Here is a 6,000-nt window from a genome sequence, read left to right as displayed (position 1 = left end):
GCCTTCAGACTGCCTCATGAATGGGCATGGGAGGAGCTGGGGGGGGGAGCACATGCGTAGGGTGAGGCAGATGAAAATTCAGGTTGCATCAATTTAGTCTTCCCTGAGCTGACAAAACAGTTTTCCCTGTTAGAAAATTGCAGCACTTCAGCGCTCGGCTGTCTCGGGTGGCAAGTAAAAGGTGATTATTCAGTATGGAAATGTTGAGTTGCATTTTGGAGTGCTCCCGGAGTTGAAATCCCCGTGCTCCCAGACACGCTGAAGTGACCTGAAACGCTGGATCTGAGCGTTTCGGAGCAGCCCAGAGCTGCATCTCTCCTGGCAGCATGGTCGGTGTGAAGGAGGCTTATCTGGTGGCTCGTTCCTGCTCCCTGCCTGGGTGATGCCATGGCGGAGAAATGCAGCTTCGTTTGCCATCGCAAGCCTTTACTGCCCTCCTAGGTTTGCACTGAAGACCCCCAGGCAGGTAACAAATATGGCCCTGGGGGCACCTAAAGCAGTACCTGCTATTGAGATGAGCAGGGCTTTGTCTCTCCTGGGCACCTGCACCCTTGGAGTGGTCTTGATCCCTAAGAACCCAAAAGGGCTTTGCAACCTTCTATGCTTCATAGAATTGCCCAGGTTGGAAGGGACCTTTCAGATCGTTGAGTCCAACCATCAACCTAACCCTGACAAAACTCATCACTAAACCATATCTCTAAGCACTACGTTTGCCCGGCTTTTGAATACCTCCAGGGATGGTGCCTCAACCACTTCCCATCATGATTCCATCACTTCCCTGGGCAGCCTGTTCCAATGCTTGATGTCCCTGCCAGTGTAAAAAATTTTCCCTAATATCCAATCTAAACCTTATCTGGTGCAACTTGAGCCTGTTTCCTCTTGTCCTATCGCCTGTTGCTTGGGAGGAGACCGACCCCCACCTCTCTACAACCTCCTTTCAGGGAGTTGTAGAGAGTGATTAAGGTCTTCCCTCGGCCTCCTTTTCTCCAGGTTAATCATGTTGCCACCAGAGCCTGGCTTTAGGGCTCTTGCAAGCCCTGCCTTGCTCTGCACCCTTTCCCTTGGCAGGAGAGTGAGGAGGGACAGCCCAGGAGTCCCAGAGCAGGAGGAAAAGCTGGTTGCCAAAGCCTTCCCCCACTGTGCTACCTCCCCAGTCTGTGGGCAGAGGCTTTTAATGGGATTTTGGGTGGTGACATCTACATCCGCCCGCCTTTCAGCTGTAGCAAGATGTCCTTTCACTGTGTGTGCCTGCCAGGCTTTCTGCTGCTTCGGGGTGTCCCGCTTGGCTCGTTTCTCTGGCAGCATCTCCTTGAAGGGAGTAATTAGCTCTCTGCTGGATCAGTCGATATTGCAGCCGAGGTAAATGGAGGGGAGCCAGGGGAGGGGAGCATGATGCTGCCATGTGCTTGTTGGGGTGTGTGGGGGGGTTGAAACCACCTGGGGGAGGCTTGGCCGAGCTAATCCTCTCTGCTGGTCGTAATTACAGGATGACCTGGCAGGAGACTCCGCGGGCAAGATTGCTCCCAGGGTGGAGGAGATGGCAGGAGAGCCACAGCTTTCTTGGCAAACGAGCCCTCTCGGGGCTCTGAAGAAGCTGTCCTTTGCTGGTCCCAGGCTGGGCATGAGCCGGTGGGGGGTGGAAAATGGCCTTTTTTGGGCTTGAAAGATATTTTTCCCAAAGCAGCGGGCTGTCTGGTGCCCTTTGGAGAGGCTCATGGCAGGCGGTGTGGCTGTGCCCAGCCTCATCCAGGGAGGGCTGCGATGTGCTGAAAGGTCTTGGGGTGCCCATGCACCCACCCTCCAGGAACGTGGGGCTGGAAGGCTGCGTGTAGAGCACGGACTTCATAGAAGAGATGGAGAGAGCTGCAGCAGGAGAGGCAGGACGAGGTCTGGGTTGGGGCTGTAGCTGCCTTATGGGAACCAGGGGGCTCCTGCTAAAGCCACCCAAGGGGTTTGCCTCCCCATGCAGCAGAGAAACCGTCTCGGGAGCATCGGCACAGCTCTGTTGTCAGCTGAAAATGAGGAGAGGAGAAGTATCCTCCCTGGGCGTTCATTGCAGAGCAGGGAGTAAAAGGAAATGAATGTTCTCCTTGGGCTTTTTCTGAGAGGATAAGAGAAACAACAGGAGCAGGAAAAGCCAGGAGAGGAAGTGATTCATATGTTTAATTCACCCTCCAGTTCCAATTATCACTTTATTTGTGCGACACGGCAGCGTTCAGAGGCCCCAGCTGAGATCAGTGCCCCACATGTGCAGCCGCTGCTTAGCCTGGGGTGGGAGGCGCAGCGAGGAGGGCGACGAGCATCCTTCATCGGCCGGGAAACCGAATCGTGGGGTGGGAAAATAACTCAGCTGGCTGAGTAAAGGCTGCACTGAGCTTTCCTCCTGATTTCTTTCAAGAAATGGGCAGTGAAAGAGGGGAGAGGAGGTGATTCCCTGGGGCGGGGGGGTGGGACGGGGACATGACATAAATTGCCTTGGTGTGAATGGCTCTCCATCCCTGGACATTTCTGCTATGTTTGGGGCCATCCTTGGCTCTTTCCATCTCATCTGTTGGGCCCGTGACAAATACCTGCGTTGTCTGCTGCCCTAAACCTCAAAGGTTTAAACCTGGCTAGCTGGGGGCTTGCCTGGCAGCAGGAGTGCAGCTGCACCCCACACACGTAACTGCGGGCTCTAGAGCAAGAGAAATGAATGATGTGCTCTTCATAACTCCAACATTGGGCACTGAGGGAAAGGGATGGAGCTCAACCCCCCACCCCTCAAGGTAATACCTTGTGGGGCAAATGTTCTTTTAACCATCTGCTCTCTGGGCTGAACTGGTTTCCTGCTGAGCAGAGCTGGCAAGAAATGAAAGGCGTTTGTCTCCTGCAGGCAGCAAGCGATGTCCTTCTGTGGAGGCAGGCTGGGGACGGGTTGTGCCTGGGGCTTGGGGGCAGAATTCCACCCCCAGGTGGGGCCGGAGCCCTGGGGGTGTCCTCATATGGGGTGGCACTAATGCTTTGGAGCTGGTGGGGCTCAGCAGGTGGTTCTGCAGTAGGGGGCTGTGTGTACATATAATGAAATGGAAGTTTTGAGATCAATCAAAACAAGTGCAGTACAGCGTATTCATGAAGACAGTGCAAGGCGAGAGGTTTTGTTTTGTTTTTTTTTTTTTTTGTGCAGAAAACAGTATTTCCTTTTAAAGGAGGGTGTAACTGCCTCCTAGATACCCTCTTTGTGCTTGGCCTGGGTTGCTGTATCTGCCTTTGCAAGGCTGGGGCTGGCCAGCAGCATCCCCCGGTGCAGACAGGTGACACTGTCACTCCGACCAGCAAAACTTGTTCCAGGCTCTAACGGGTTCCCAGGGGCAGGGAGGAGAAACGTGGGGCACTTACAAGGTAACAATTTTGTCTCTGGTCTGTAGAATGCTGAAGACTGACATTACTGAGGTTACTGGTGGCAATGAGTCCTGCTGTCCCCAAGGATAGGGATCTATCCTTCTTTTTGTTATCCTCGTCCGAAGCCAGGTTGGATGGGGCTTTGAGCAGCCTGGTCTGGTGGGAGGTGTCCCTGCCCAGGGCAGGGGGGTGGAATGAGATGATCTTTAAGGTCCCTTCCAACCCGAACCATTCTATGATCTAGTGCTCGTTGCTGAGCCCTGCATCCAGTGCACCCACCCTGCAGAACTGTCAGAGAGAAGCTGGTCCAGGCTCCTGCAGCCCGAGGAGGGGCAAAATACAACCCAGAATCGGGGTGGTTTGAGGGGAAACTGCCTCCGCATGGGCACAGCAAAACCTTTAATGGGATCCAGCGGACCATGATATCAAATCTTGCTTGCTTAGCGGATGCGCTGTTCCCATTAGCATAAGCGTTGTATAGTCCATCCTAAATAAGGATCTAATTTGCAACTATCTGGGCTGGGATTAAGCAGATGGGATGGAGAAGGGACCGATGGGATCACTGGGTGGCTGTTGCTGGTGCCAGCCTGTGCTGCTGGGGTACCGTCAGCCCCGTGTCTGTAGGTGCTCCGTCTAGCCAGGGTTTTTGAACAGTTTCCCAGCAACAGTTTCCTCAGCTCCTTGCTGCCTTCAGCTGGAACTACCCAAAAGTGAGCTGCAAGGGAAAGGTGCGGGGGGAGAAACAGGCAGGGGAGCAAACTGGCTGAATCTTCCGAAATCCTGGAATTAAAAGCTGAAGCTTCTCGCTGCTTTCCTCGGGGCAAAGCCATCAGCTTTTTTGTTTGTTTGTTTGTTTTTTTTTTTTTTGGGTGACAGCTCTCTGAATCCAATGGGTGTTTTCTGCTGTTTCTTTGGCTACCAGCTTCTCCCTCCTTCCGTGTGCCCTTGTTACCCATGGGAGTCCCGTTTCCTTATGAGGAGATACAGGCAGCCCTGGGCATCTCTAAGGTGAGACCCGAGGGAAATGTGGAGAAGGTTTCCGAAGTCCTGCCGAGGTGAGTCCAGCAGGTCTTGCAGCCCAAGTGGCTAAGGAAGGCAGCAAGGGACATGAAAGCAAAGAGAGACCCAGCTGGGCTCAGCTCCTGAGGGCAGTTTCTTTTCCCCTTGTTCTATTGCTCAATCCTGGTCCGAATTTCTACATTTTTAAAAATAGTGAACAGCTCTCCATCAGCTGGGTAACGGGCTGTGCTCAGAGCTGGTACCTGTAGGCGCTTCTGTATTTCCCCTGCCCTCTTAAAATCCTCGTTCTTCACGCAGTCTTGGGACCACAGATGCCCCCCAGGCACCGTCAGCTTCAAACCTGGGTTTCATCACACCGGACTTGTCCCAGAGCAGCATGTGTGTGTTAGCCCAGCCTGGGGGGTTGGGGGAGGATGGGGAGTTCAGTGCCTGTGCACGAGGTTGGCCATCGCTCAGGCCCACCCGCCCGTCCGTGGCTGGCAGGGGTGTCTTCCGCTCTTTCCGTGTCACTTAACTAATGATGCCTTCTGTGCTTTCATCTAGCTACCTGGTACCCTAGCTGGGGCAGCCTGGGGCCGGAGCAGCGGGCTTTCCCAAGAAGTCTCAGTTGGCCCTGGGCTGCCCCGATAGCACATCCCAGCATCCTGGAAATGCCTGGGACCCGGCCCGGCCACTAGCTGAGCAAAGCTGTGGTGCCTTTCTGTGTGCCGTTACAGCTGCAGGCCGATGCTTTTTCTCAGTGGTTACCGGCTTCCCCTGGATTGAGCTGAATGGTCTGGATGCAAAGTTCCTTAAAGCCCCCTTGAAATCTCATTTCTACTGGCGGACATACTGGGAGAACTATATTAAACCTGATAAGACCTGGCTCGGAGATCCCAGCTTTCCTAAATTACAGTAGCTGACAGCCGCTTCTGTAATGCCTTAACACCCATTGTCAACAGCTCCAGCAAGCAGAAGGATAAGAGCGATGTATAATAACTGTGGTTTAGGATACGCGTCGGTTTAATGCGAGCAGCCTGGGGATTAGATAGAAGCACTGGGAACATCGGCTACGGCTCTGCAGGCAGCTCGTGGAGCGTTACCCGCTTAGGCTGCTGCAGATCCTCGCCCATCGCTCCCGTCCTCTGGGCGGCCAAACCCACCCCCTGCTCCAGCAGCCTGGTCCCTGCGCCGTGCTGCCTGCCCAGGACGGAGTGGGTCATGCAGGATTTGTGTGTTTATGGGACCAGACGCGCGTGCCCGTTTCTGGTTTGCCTGAAGTCGGGATCCTTGGGGCTAAAATTTGAATTTCCCTCTGGGCGGGGGCGGGAATACAGTAGGAGACTTTGCAAAGATACCTCTCTAAGAGGTAGTATGTGAATGCGCATCCACAAAAGCCCTGACTGTCCCGCCAGAAGAGCAATGGGGAGAGAAAAGGTCTGTTTGGCGTAAAGGAGAGACCGCTCGGTGACTGGCATTGAGATGAGCTGCATCGGGAGGAGGGAGATGCCAAAAAAGCTGTTCGGTATTATATGCTGTTTCCCTGTTGCTCATACGCATCTCTGGGCGCCTCCTGCAGCGAGAAGCTGGCAGGAGGATCCCGTTTGGATCTGTTTAGACATT

The sequence above is a fragment of the Chroicocephalus ridibundus genome, chromosome 8 (genome assembly GCF_963924245.1).
Source record: "Chroicocephalus ridibundus chromosome 8, bChrRid1.1, whole genome shotgun sequence".
Lineage (NCBI taxonomy): Eukaryota > Metazoa > Chordata > Aves > Charadriiformes > Laridae > Chroicocephalus > Chroicocephalus ridibundus.
This window is presented reverse-complemented; position numbering follows the sequence as displayed.